At 40.0% G+C, this 13,530-nt stretch overlaps 3 pseudogenes; 2 read left to right on the top strand and 1 right to left on the bottom strand.

Moving 5' to 3' along the window:
• Positions 1-1,524: 1,524 nt before the first annotated feature.
• On the bottom strand, positions 1,525-2,247 carry LOC149118890 (uncharacterized; annotated as a pseudogene).
• A 723-nt stretch (positions 2,248-2,970) lies between these two features.
• Positions 2,971-3,762, top strand: LOC149118891 (uncharacterized; annotated as a pseudogene).
• A 6,702-nt stretch (positions 3,763-10,464) lies between these two features.
• Positions 10,465-11,256, top strand: LOC149118892 (uncharacterized; annotated as a pseudogene).
• Positions 11,257-13,530: the final 2,274 nt, after the last annotated feature.

Consider the following 13,530-nt stretch of genomic DNA (forward strand, 5'->3'; position numbering starts at 1 on the left):
TGGCCGATGCGCATGCAACCTGCGGCGAGAAATAATCATATAGAATGATTCCTTATTTCAGCACTTTGACAATCGCAAAATCAGTTGAAAAATTTAATCCTAGGAAATGGCAGGCAACATTGTTCTTTTACTAAGAGAGCAAATTATATATAAATGACTTCGATATACGTTCACTTTATTAAGACAATAAACAAAGTAAAGAAGTGAGCAAGCGTACACTGCAGTAATGAGTATTAATACCATGTTTATTAGTTTATGAAAGTTAATTCTGTCCTGACAGGACTTCTCCAACATTGCAATGACCTCAGTCTGATTATTGTTTTCCCGTGCGAAAAATACAACAAAAGCTCTACATACTAAAGGATGGTTTAGCAAACGTTTAGCTGTAAATTCTAGAGAAATTATGACTTTTTTGGGACAATTATAATAATTAAACTAGTAGTAATCAAAGATTATGGGCGCTTTCCATTCGATCAAAACTTACGGTGTGAATTTCCTGGAATGTCCATGGATGAATGGTAAAGACTCTCCAGTGTGGAAAACGATAAGCCGCACAGTTTTATTCGCTTGGAAATTTTCAATGACTTCGAGGTGTAAATCGCAAATATAGAAGCAAACAGATCACTGATAAGTCGACATCGTGACTTTTTATAGACCACGGCAGCAGGGACCTTATACAAACCACAACGGCAGCGAAAACAAAGAGTTTGAATAATGAGTCATACAATGGTTCTGCAAGCGTCATAAATCTTTCGTACATTTCCTAGCCAACCTATGCAAAAGAAAGGACCCGTCAACACGTATCCGAATATTTTTGAATCCGCAACTTTTTAATTTCTTTCCGGATACGGCTTCCGTCCACACGCATCCGGCGAATTCGGCAGCGAATCCGGATATTCTCGAATCTGCTCTCCAGAGTCACGGTGATAACGATAACGTGTGGACGGTGAATCCATACCATCGGATGCGTGGAGACAGGCGAAATCGATTTGAATACGCTACGTGTGGACGGGGAAATTTTTGTATCTCGGGAGGAAAAAAGTTGCGGATTCAAAAATATCCCGATAAGTGTGGACGGGGGCAAACAAGTACACCACGGGAGCACTATTTCAATAAAACGCTTTCTTGACGAATTTAGCTGTAGCTAATATTTATCGACATATAAGTGGAAAGGTTCTAAAGTAAAATATTAATCCATTTTCGAATATGCGTCGCCGTCATCCTTGCTTGAGATCTCCACCTTGCTATGATCGCGGTCAAAAGAACTAGCGCTGAATAGAAAATTGCGAATTTGCACCATTTCCGAAAAAGAGGACAACCTCGTGAGGTATACTCAAATATTGAACATTTTTACCTGGAAATTTCCGTTCCATTTGATTTTCAGAAGTAAAGGCTTTTTTAAAACAATTTGAAGTAAAAACTAATGGTAAAAGCGCCCGACGTTTCGACCGAACTTCGGTCATTTTTAAGCTTAAAAGTTTTGCATACGTATAAGTATAAAACAACGAAGTAAAAGTATGTAAACTACAAAAATGTAAAAAAGGTTGTTAAGTACAATAAAATCAATGCAAGAATAACATAATTAAAAATAATTAAAAATTTTGCACGATTTGAGCCTGACTGTACATTGAGACTTGGTCTCAGTTCATTAATAAAAAATACATTTCATAAATGAGACAGTCAAACTTTTTCTTGCACTTTTTTTAAGGTAGTAAAATTCTTGGTAAGATCCTTGGGCACATAAGAATGTTTTACACGAAAATGTTTTCCAGTGGAGAAAGACGCATTCTTAAGCTTGTCTACGCGTTGATGCAAATGCTGCCGCGTGTAACCAACATAACCTACATCACACAGGTCAAAATTAAATTGATAAACAAGGGATTGTTGGTTAACAATAGACGGCTTGATTTCGCGCCGTTTCAGATGTTGTTTGATCTTGTGACTAACAAACGTGGGCTGGACAGTCACTTGAATTTTCTGGCTCAGATCTTTGAGTTGTGCTCGTACAATGTCGGCTGAAGCTTGGTCTTTAAATGGCAGAACAACGCGAACAGGATCTAATTTATTGTTAACAGCTGGTATCTCGGGAACAGGTTGATCAGAAGCTTTGACTGCAATAAAACGCGAGATGGTGCAATTAATTAACCTGTCTGGGTAACTCAGTCGAGAAAACTCTATTTTGAGGCTAACACATTCCTCGGAAAAGTAGGACCAGTTGGAAGAGACGCGCAAGGCAAGATCAAGCATAGTTTTTAGTAAGCCGCGCTTGTAGCGATCATCAACATGGCTCTTGTAATGCAGCAGAAAGCCAGTGTTGATAGCTTTGACGTATACTTTGGTTTGGATTTGTATAGGTCTGTTAAGGAGCTGTGTGCCAAGAAGCGGAAGACTGGCACTCTTCGGTTAAGTTCACTAATAATAATAATTAATAATAATAATAATAATAATAATAATAACAAAAACATATTTATACAGGATTGCTGAATCAGTATTAAGGAAAAAACTGCTATCAATGTAGGTCCTGTGTAAAAAATAAATAATAAATAAATAAATAACAACTAAGTAAAACTAGAAAAAAGTTACATTAAAATTAGGTTACAAATAAAGGAATTATTAGATTCATACGAGCAGGCCTGAGCTGTGTTGGAGGAGCGGTTTGACCGTGTAGACATAGTTGAGTCAGCTGCGAAGAAGCGCATAGATCAATTTCCGACCATAGTGAAAGAAGTCAGTGTGCAGATCAGGCCGTATCAAGAAATAGCTTCAAGATTAATAGGCATTTTCAAGGAGTTCAACTTCCTTCATGAGCTTTACTCTAAAGTCCCCGAGGCAACTTAAGCTAAACTTTCTGCACGCCTTTGCGGTAGATGGGCCGAGTTTGATGAAGGAAAACCAAAAATATAAACGTAAAATTCATTTGTAAATTAGCTGGAAAAAGAGGCAAAAATCAGTGAGTCCAAGCAGCGGAGGATGCCGGAGAAGAAGTGGAAGCGTCCAGATACTTCTAAAGGCGATAGGGGTAAGCCAGTAGACAAATCTCAATCTGGGCTATCTGCAGGAGCCACAGGAGAATCTCTAGGCACCAGTTATGCAACAAAGAAGTGCCCAATTCACCAGTCTACTAAACACGCTTAGCAAGAGTGCAAACGTTTTGAGGGAATGTTGCCTAGCAAAAAGGAGAAAGTTGTTGAGAAACACAAACTATACTTATAATGTCTATTACCTGGTCATCGTCTGAGTAAATGTTATAGTAGAAATAAATGAAGAGTTCAGAACTGTGACATGCGTCATCATACCCTCGTACATAAAGTCGACTTGAAATTTATTAAACAAGCAAAAGCAGCCCGTGAATCAGAAAGAGTGCCTGAAGTTGAGAATGATTTAGCACCAGTCCAGTTCTGGAAAGCGAAGACTCCTCACCACGTCAGGCTGTGGAGCCACAGAAGGGGTATCGCCAATCAGCGCACACAGAGTTGTGTGACTGGTGGTCCTACTTTCGTTGAAGTACTTCCCATTTTTGTCTTTCGAGAAAAAGGAAAACAACAGGTGATGGCATTGCGTGACTCAGGCTGTGAGTTGAAGTTATATGCGACAGACGCTAATCCTGCAGATGACATCACCCAAGAGCTAAGTCCTACAGAGCTTGGATTGGGCTTTCGATACAATAATATACCCAATTTCCTGTACAAGTCAGCAGAATTCTGGCCGGAAAATAGAGTCAAAGTATCCTGCGAGAAAGACGACGTGAGTGAGAAGAGGTAGGGAAGATGGGCTGGAGCAGCTCAGGAAAATGAGGTCCTGTTAGAGGTGGATGGAATACTGTTTCAAGCTGTAGCGATCCTGATACCTCTAAACGCATCGACGAAAGAAATCTTAGCCCACCGAAGAAAACTATTTTGGTTCCCACGGCAAAACTATTTTTGAACCCAGCAACAAAATTACCCTCAACCCAGCGATAGGAGAATATAATTCTGGCCGAGCTGCAAAACAGTTCGGAGGGTAGCTAAAATATTTTGAATCTAGGAACCAAAACAACTCGAAGCCTAGCGATTAGCGACAGAAATCAACTTGAATACTATATCACAACAAAGCAATTCCCGACCATACGACAGAAGTCTATTTGAACCTCAACAGCGCGGATAAAACAACTCGGAGTGTAGCGATCAGCCTAGAAAATAACTCAACAAAACAACAGCTCAGAGCGATCAGTGGTCGGCGACAGAAATAATGTTGAATAGCGGTACAGTGACAAATTGAAAAGAGCTCGCCGTGAAGCGACCTGCGACAGAAATAACTTGGACTCCAGCAACAAAACAGCTCGAGGTGGGACGACCATTGACCGTCAGAAATAATTTTGAATACAATAACAAATACCTTAGAGTAGCGCTCAGCGAGAGAAATCATTTTAAATGCCGGCACAGCGATTAAACAACTAGAAGCATGGCGATCATGGGAATGTAGCAACAGAACTAGTTGTGAATACTGATACAGCGACAAAACAACTCCTGTAGCTCGGAGCGAAGCGATAACCGAAAGAAACCCGGGCAGAAATAATTTTGAATTCACAGAGAAACAGAACAACTCACAGCGCGGTAGTGATCAGCGACAGAAACAATTTTTCTGTTCAACGACAAAACAACTCGCATTCAAGCGACAAAAAATGATTTTGTACTAGCGACTAAAGTACATTGAACTGAGCGAAAGGGACAACTTCTTCTGACTGCTTTTCCAACAGAGAAAACCGGAAAAAACGGAGGTGTCATCTTCATTTGATCATGTTCATGCCACGTTTTCTTCACCTTCGGTTAATTTGCACTAATGTAAGCTTTCTCTCTTCGGTGTGGGGAGAAAATCTCATTGTCCTTGCCAACATCAATGTCGAAGTCCATCGGCTTGTAAACTCCATTTGAAAAAGCCACAGTGCATAGTCCATAACAGCAGCCACGACCTTTATAACATGCTCCGCCGGAATGTTTTGTTGACCACTCAGAACTACATTTCCGCTCGTCTGCATGTGCCATTTTATTCCCAAGTAGATATAAAAATATATCTCCCACATTGATTTATCCAGCCAGAAATACCAACCGTCTCTAATGTACCCGTAAAAGGCGCTTCTATCGAAAAAGCGTATTTCCCCGTGGACCGCCGTTACTAAATTGCCTGATCACCTAAAGAATAATGGTATCATGCGGACGTAAAAGGAAATGCACTCCCGCTGTTTTCGGCAACCCTAAAATAACTTTCGTAGAATTGACATATCCCAAGGCCTGGACTGGGAGCCTCCCTCTCTGTCCCTCATTTTCTCTTGTCTGCACGGTTATAAATGACAGTGACGATGAAGCTGTCGACGTATAATTGACTAGTTGAGCAAATAAAGCGAAAATGATCCCTTTTACAAGGTTACCGATTCGGGCATGGAAGCTAAAAGAAAAGTCATTTTCTCCTCACTTAATGTAGTTACAGCTGGAGTTGTTTTGCTTTTTTACATTCAAATCCTATTTGAACATTTGGCTCTTAATCCAAAACTAAATATGGGCATTGTCCCTAGTAAGTGACCCCTCAAACACCCTCCAGTCAGCTACCGAAAGGAAAATTACGTCGAATCTTTACGGTAGTACCATTGAAGATAGAAATTCAACCAAAGGAAACACAAACACTTACAGTACCACCAAGGACGTCAGGTTATCAAATATTCCAGGCGGAAGGCTGCTCAGTTCGTTTTGGTAAAGATCCCTGAAATTCAATGACATTTTTTCATTTTAAAGAAGTAAGCAGTAAACAGTTTCTTAAATACTCGTGATTTTACTAAGACCGCCATGGAATACATGTTACTTAAGTGATAAGTTAATAAGGATGGTGAATTTTAAGCTCGGTAATGAAATGTGAAGGTAAGTTAATCAACATGACACGAGCGTGGGACAAAGAAAAATTCTGAGTCCCTGACAGGAATCGAACCCATGATCTCCTCCCATTCACCTTCACATTTCATTACCGAGCTTAAAATTCACCATCTTTATTAACTTATCACTACTCACGATGACTTCGATAGCGTTGATCCTAGCAGTATGCAGGACACCTGTCATATATGAACTCAGTTAAATGACCTTGCTCTCCATGAGTTCTCGTAGCTCAGTGGATAGAGCGCCCGCCCGGTGTTCGGGAGGTCATGGGTTGGATTCCTGTCGGGGACTCAGAATTTTTCTTTGTCCAACGCTCGTGTCATGTTAAATTAAATCAGCGAGCTAACCTTCTTTACTGCCGATGTCAAGCGTATATAACATAACTTTTCAGATAAATTAAACAAGACCTTACAACTTCAGAACCATTCCCTTTAGCTCTTTACTCACGGAGAGTATTATGGAGTTGTCCGAGTTATACAGTTGAACATTTAAGAATTCTGGTTTAAAGAACGAGTAACTGACTAGAAAAGCCTAGAACAGCAAGTTATAGCTACAATACTTTTTATTAATACGTTTCAACTACTGACTACGAGAAAAAAATTATCCGTCAGCGATTGAAGCATGCAAATATTTCTATTTTAGTCCGAGTAGTAGTTACATTATTTCTACCCAGTAACGTCAGCAATGTTGAGGGAACACTATGTTGAAACTAACAGTCCTTTTTCTCGAAATTCTTAGAGATCTTACTCTTCATGGTCACCTGACTCTAAGAGAAGTTATTTGCTTCCCGTTCACCTAATTTGCGTCATTACAGTTCATATAATAGTCAAGGCTTAATTACTTTGATATAAGAAGAAGATACGCAAAGTGAAGAAGTGAAGAAACGTACAGTGAAGTAATGAGTATTAATATCATGGTTATCAGTTTATGAAAGTTTATTCTGTCCTGACAGGACTCCTCTAACACTGCCGTGACCTTACTCTGATTATTTTTCCCGTGGAAAAAAAAAACAAAACAAAAAAAAAAACAAGTTCCACAACAAAAGCTCTACATACTAACGGATGGTTAGAAAAGGTTTACCTGTAAATTTTGGAGAAATTATGACATTTGGGCCTCTACATTTCAACCGTTAGTAAGTTGCGACCTGTTTTATTCGGCTCGGCAACATTGCTCCTAATTTTCGTTTGCATTAAAACTGGACTGAGATAATGGTTTTGTTTAGTGAAAAAACAGACTATTTTCGTCAACCAACTACTGTCATCAGAACTGACTGGAGGAAATGGTGTATTTTAACGTTTGATTAGCCTCGTCTCCAAGCCATCCTTTGCCACGAGATAGGATTAACCGTTAATTTCATGGCTGATGGAAGCGTATCAGTTAGCGTACAGATGCGTCAACCTATTATTACATGTGATCAAAAACCCTCGGAAGTAACTGCTGTAACTGGTTTCCATACAAGTATCTTTCGTGAAATGATTTTAATAGGGACGATAAATTATAACAATTATGCAAGTAGTTGAACGGCCGATGCGCATGCAACCCGCAGCGAAAAATAATAATATAGAATGATTCCTTATTTCAGCACTTTGACAATCGCAAAATCAGTTGAAAAATTTAATCCTAGGAAATGGCAGGCAACATTGTTTTTTTACTAAGAGAGCACATTATATACAAATGACTTCGATACACGTTCACTTTATTAAGACAATAAACAAAGTAAAGAAGTGAACAAGCGTACACTGCAGTAATGAGTATTAATACCATGTTTATTAGTTTATGAAAGTTAATTTGTCCTGACAGGGCTTCTCCAACATTGCAATAACTTCAGTCTGATTATTGTTTTCCCGTGCGAAAAATACAACAAAAGCTCTACATACTAAAGGATGGTTTAGTAAAGTTTAGCTGCAAATTCTAGAGAAATTATGACTCTTTTTGGGACAATTATAATAATTAAACTAGTAGTAATCAAAGATTATGGGCGCTTACGGTGTGAATTTCCTGGAATGTCCATGGGCGAATGGTACAGACTTTCCAGTGTGGAAAACGATAAGCCGCACAGTTTTATTCGTTTGGAATTTTTCAATGACTTCGAGGTTTAAATCGCAAATATAGAAGCAAACAGATCACTGATAAGTCGACATCGTGACTTTTTATAGACCACGGCAGCAGGGACCTTATACAAACCACAACGGCAGCGAAAACAAAGAGTTTGAATAATGAGTCATACAATGGTTCTGCAAGCGTCATAAATCTTTTGAACATTTCCTAGCCAACCTATGCAAAAGAAAGGACCCGTCAACACGTATCCGAATATTTTTGAATCCGCAACTTTTTAATTTCTTTCCGGATACGGCTTCCGTCCACACGCATCCGACGAATTCGGCAGCGAATCCGGATATTCTCGAATCTGCTCTCCAGAGTCACGGTGATAACGATAACGTGTGGACGGTGAATCCAGATACTTTCGAAATCAGATGACGTAGCAAAATCGTGTCCACCCTCTTACCGAACAGTAAACCAATATGGCGGAACAACGTGTAGGTCTAGTTTCTCTGGATGGAATCCGGACACCATCGGATGCGTGGGGACAGGCGAAATCGATTTGAATACGCTACGTGTGGACGGGGAAATTTGTGCATCTCGGGAGGAAAAAAGTTGCGGATTCAAAAATATTCGGATAAGTGTGGACGGGGGCAAACAAGTACACCACGGGAGCACTATTTCAATAAAACGCTTTCTTGACGAATTTAGCTGTAGCTAATATTTATCGACATATAAGTGGAAAGGTTCTAAAGTAAAATATTAATCCATTTTCGAATATGGGTCGCCGTCATCCTTGCTTGAGATCTCCACCTTGCTATGATCGCGGTCAAAAGAACTAGCGCTGAATAGAAAATTGCGAATTTGCATCATTTCCGAAAAAGAGGACAACCTCGTGAGGTATACTCAAATATTGAACATTTTTTCCTGGAAATTTCCGTTCCATTTGATTTTCAGAAGTAAAGGCTTTTTTAAAACAATTTGAAGTAAAAACTAACGGTAAAAGCGCCCGACGTTTCGACCGAACTTCGGTCATTTTTAAGCTTAAAAGTTTTGCATACGTATAAGTATAAAACAACGAAGTAAAAGTATGTAAACTACAAAAATGTAAAAAAGGCTGTTAAGAACAATAAAATGCGTGCAAGAATAACATAATTAAAAATAATTAGAAAATTTTGCACGATTTGAGCCTGACTGTACATTGAGACTTGGTCTCAGTTCATTAATAAAAAATACACTTCATAAATGAGACAGTCAAACTTCTTCTTGCACATTTTTTAAGGTGGTAACATTCTGGTAAGATCCTTGGTGACATAAGAATGTTTTACACGAAAATGTTTTCCAGTGGAGAAAGACGCATTCTTAAGCTCGTCTACGCGTTGATGCAAATGCCGCCGCGTGCAGCCAACGTAACCTGCATCACACAGGTCACAGTTAAATTGATAAACAAGGGATTGTTGGTTAACAATAGACGGCTTGATTTCGCGCCGTTTTAGATGTTGTTTGATCTTGTGACTAACAAACGTGGGCTGGACAGTCACTTGAATTTTCTGGCTCAGATCTTTGAGTTGTGCTCGTACAATGTCGGCTGAAGCTTGGTCTTTAAATGGCAGAACAACGCGAACAGGATCTAATTCATTGTTAACAGCTGGTAACTCGGGAACAGGTTGATCAGAAGCTTTGACTACAATAAAGCGCGAGATGGTGCAATTAATTAACCTGTCTGGGTAACTCAGTCGAGAAAACTCTATTTTGAGGCTAACACATTCCTCGGGAAAGTAGGACCAGTTGGAAGAGAGGCGGAAGACAAGATCAAGCATAGTTTTTAGTAAGCCGCGCTTGTAGCGATCATCAACATGGCTCTTGTAATGCAACATGGCTCTTGTAATGTTTGGATTTGTAAAGGTCTATTAAGGAGCTGTGTGCCAAGAAGCGGAAGACTGGCACTCTTCGGTTAAGTTCACTAATAATAATAATAATAATAATAATGATGATGATGATGATAATTAAAACATATTTATACAGGATTGCTGAATCAGTATTAAGGAAAAAACTGCTATCAATGCAAGTCCTGTGTAAAAATAAATAAATAAATAAATGAATGAATAAAAACTAAGTAAAACTAGAAAAAAGTTACATTAAAATTAGGTTACATATAAAGGAATTATTAGATTCATACGAGCAGGCCTGAGCTGTGTTCGAGGAGCGGTTTGGCCATATAGACATTGTTGAGTTAGCTGGGATGAAGCGCATAGATCAATTTCCGACCATAGTGAAAGAAGTCAGCGTGCAGATCAGGCCGTATCAAGAAATAGCTTCAAGATTAATAGGCATTTTCAAGGAGTTCAACTTCCTTCATGAGCTTTACTCTAAAGTCCCCGAGGCAACTTTAGCTAAACTTTCTACACGCCTTTGTGGTTTATGGGCCGAGTTTGATGAAGGAAAACCAAAAATATAAACGTAGAATTTATTTGTAAATTAGCTGGAAAAAGAGGCAAAAATCAGTGAGTCCAAGCAGCGGAGGATGCCGGAGAAGAAGTGGAAGCGTCCAGATACTTCTAAAGGCGATAGGGGTAAGCCAGTAGACAAATCTCAATCTGGGCTATCTGCAGGAGCCACAGGAGAATCTCTAGGCACCAGTTATGGAACAAAGAAGTGCCCAATTCACCAGTCTACTAATTACGCTTAGCAAGAGTGCAAACGTTTTGAGGGAATGTTGCCTAGCAAAAAGGAGAAAGTTGTTGAGAAACACAAACTATACTTATAATGTCTATTACCTGGTCATCGTCTGAGTAAATGTTATAGTAGAAATAAATGAAGAGTTCAGAACTGTGACATGCGTCATCATACCCTCGTACATAAAGTCGACTTGAAATTTACTAAACAAGCAAAAGCAATCCGTGAATCAGAAAGAGTGCCTGAAGTTGAGAATGATTTAGCACCAGTCCAGTTCTGGAAAGCGAAGACTCCTCACCACGTCTGGCTGTGGAGCCACAGAAGGGGTATCGCCAATCAGCGCACACAGGGTTTTGTGACTGGTGGTCCTGCTTTCGTTGCAGTACTTCCCATTTTTGTCTTTCGAGAAAAAGGAAACCAACAAGTGATGGCATTGCGTGACTCAGGCTGTGAGTTGGAGTTATATGCGAGAGACGCTAATCCTGCAGATGACATCACCCGAGAGCTAAGTCCTACAGAGCTTGGATTGGGCTTTCGATACAATAATATACCCAATTTCCTGTACAAGTCAGCAGAATTCTGGCCGGAAAATAGAGTCAAAGCATCCTGCGAGAAAGACGACGTGAGTGAGAAGAGGTAGGGAAGATGGGCTGGAGCAGCTCAGGAAAATGAGGTCCTGTTAGAGGTGGATGAAGTATTCGTCACTGATCAAACTAAGACGAATTACAGTTTATGTGATGCGACTCGCACACAATAGAAAAGCTAAGGGGGAACCAAGTCTACTAGGTTTACTTAAGTCGAAAGAAATGAGAACTTCTCAGGATTAAATTGTAAAGAGGGCGCAAGTTGAGTCATTCAGCGAAGAGATACAGTTTCTGGAGATGGGCCACCACTCGCCACCTGAGCCCTTGAGCACAATCAAATTAGGCAAGAGTATTGGATCATCCATGGCCGCCAGGAGGCGCGAAACGCGTCGTTCAAGTGTAACTACTGTTATCGCCAGACAGTAAAGACTCAAGAGCAGCAAATGGGAAGTCTGTGAGAGTGGCAACTTGAGCCAGGAATGGTGTTTAGGAACACTTGAGTTGACTTTTTGGACCTATGTTAGTTAAGGAAAGACGTAGTAAAATTACTTTGTACGGCGTCTTTGTTCACTTGCATGAGTACTAGACCGTGTCACCTTGAACTTGAATTGTGGATGATTTTTCAAAAGATCATTTCATTATGGTATTTAAGAGATTCATTGCTCGACGTGGATGACCGCAGAGCATCCACAGTGGTAATGGAACGAACTTTGTCGGTGCAAATAATGAGTTGCGGAAATGTATTGTATTAAACTATTGTGGGCATAAAAAGACCAAGTGGAAATTTCAGCTGCCTAGCGCCCCGCACTTTGAACGAACATGGGAGGGACTAGGAAAGTGCAAAAAGAAAACGCTGAAAGCCATTCTGAAACACAGGACTGTTTTCAAAGTAGTACTGAGAACTGCACTTGTCGAGACAGAAGGGATACTAAACAGTTCACCGATTATTCAAGTATCCAATGATGCAGAGGACATTGAAGAGTTAACGCCAAGGCATTTTTTTGTTGTTGGGGGCGAATCCGACTTATAAAGATGCTGAAGTTAGTGACAGAGCGATCAACTCGACAAAGATGTGGCGACAGTCCCATGCGCTAGCTATATATAATTTCTTCTGCAGACGTTTTACCGGGGAGTACCTTCCTAGCCTGACAGAAACATGGAAGAAGCGACAACCGATAAAACAGAACCTCAAAGAAGAAAATGTTGTCTTAGTTGCTGAACTAAATTAGCCGTAAGGCGTATAGCCGTTAAGCAGAATCTTGTCCACTCATGCTGGGCAGGATGGGTTGGTTCGGGCAGTTACAGTGCGCACTCAGCACGGGGAGTACAAAAGTCCGATTACGAAACTTTGTTTATTAGAGGAAGCGGAAGAGTAGACTTGTTAATTGTCTCAACAAAGATTATGTCTCTAATAGGGACGGGGATGTGCCTCCCGCTTCTTGAACTTTCATTTTGGGTCGCGTTACTATGTTATAAATGACAGGCCAGCTCGTTGCTAGAAGCCACGTGCGAGCGTGTGAGATGAGTTGAATTGTAAAACATGTGCGGTGTTGTTGTACGTGTGAAGCCCGCGAATAAAGTTGTCAAACTATAATAGCAAATTTTAAACGTCGTCAAGCAACAATAAGTGTCAAGCGTATGTAGCAGTTTAGTATAATTTCAAAGCTGAACAAAGAGTTTCCAGCAATCTGATTGGTCGAGCGATTCCTTATATGACGCTATATTCACCGCTCCAGGCAGTGAATATAATAACATTTTCGAGGCCCGGATTCTAAGCTCGCCAACTTTGCCATCTCGGCAAGTAGACATGGCGGACAGTTGCTGAATCAAATTTTCATTTATTCGAAAGACATCACTTCAAGTCCAGGATATTTGGAAGGAGGGAGAATTTTCAAAATGACTGCTGTCAACCTTCGACCAAAAATCCTTTGAACAACTCGTAATCAAGGAATTTTAAGAATCGCAAACGCAATGGTTACGTTGATCGCCAGCAGATCAGATCGATTGACCGAAATTTATTTTTCTTCAAACTAAACTACTCATTTTTAGACAATGATGACAGCTGTGAATGAGGTCAACAACGATAAAACAAAGGCACGGGATGAATTTACTTCTCGTAGTGTTTCGCTTGTTTGTTTAACTGCCGAACTTGATATGTAAATTGATTCACAATCGATGTAAGCTTACATGTAAGCTTATTATTAAAACTACGGCTCCATGCGTGTATGAAAACGAACAGTCTGTTCTAGTCGTTACTCTGTGTTTCACCCCTGAAAATTATACTAAAACAACTATTCGCCTCAGGCTCGGTGAACATTGGTGAATATTCA

The sequence above is a fragment of the Orbicella faveolata genome, unplaced genomic scaffold, assembly GCF_042242905.1.
Source record: "Orbicella faveolata isolate gen_17 unplaced genomic scaffold, um_ofav_v1 contig_1, whole genome shotgun sequence".
In the NCBI taxonomy this organism is placed as follows: domain Eukaryota; kingdom Metazoa; phylum Cnidaria; class Anthozoa; order Scleractinia; family Merulinidae; genus Orbicella; species Orbicella faveolata.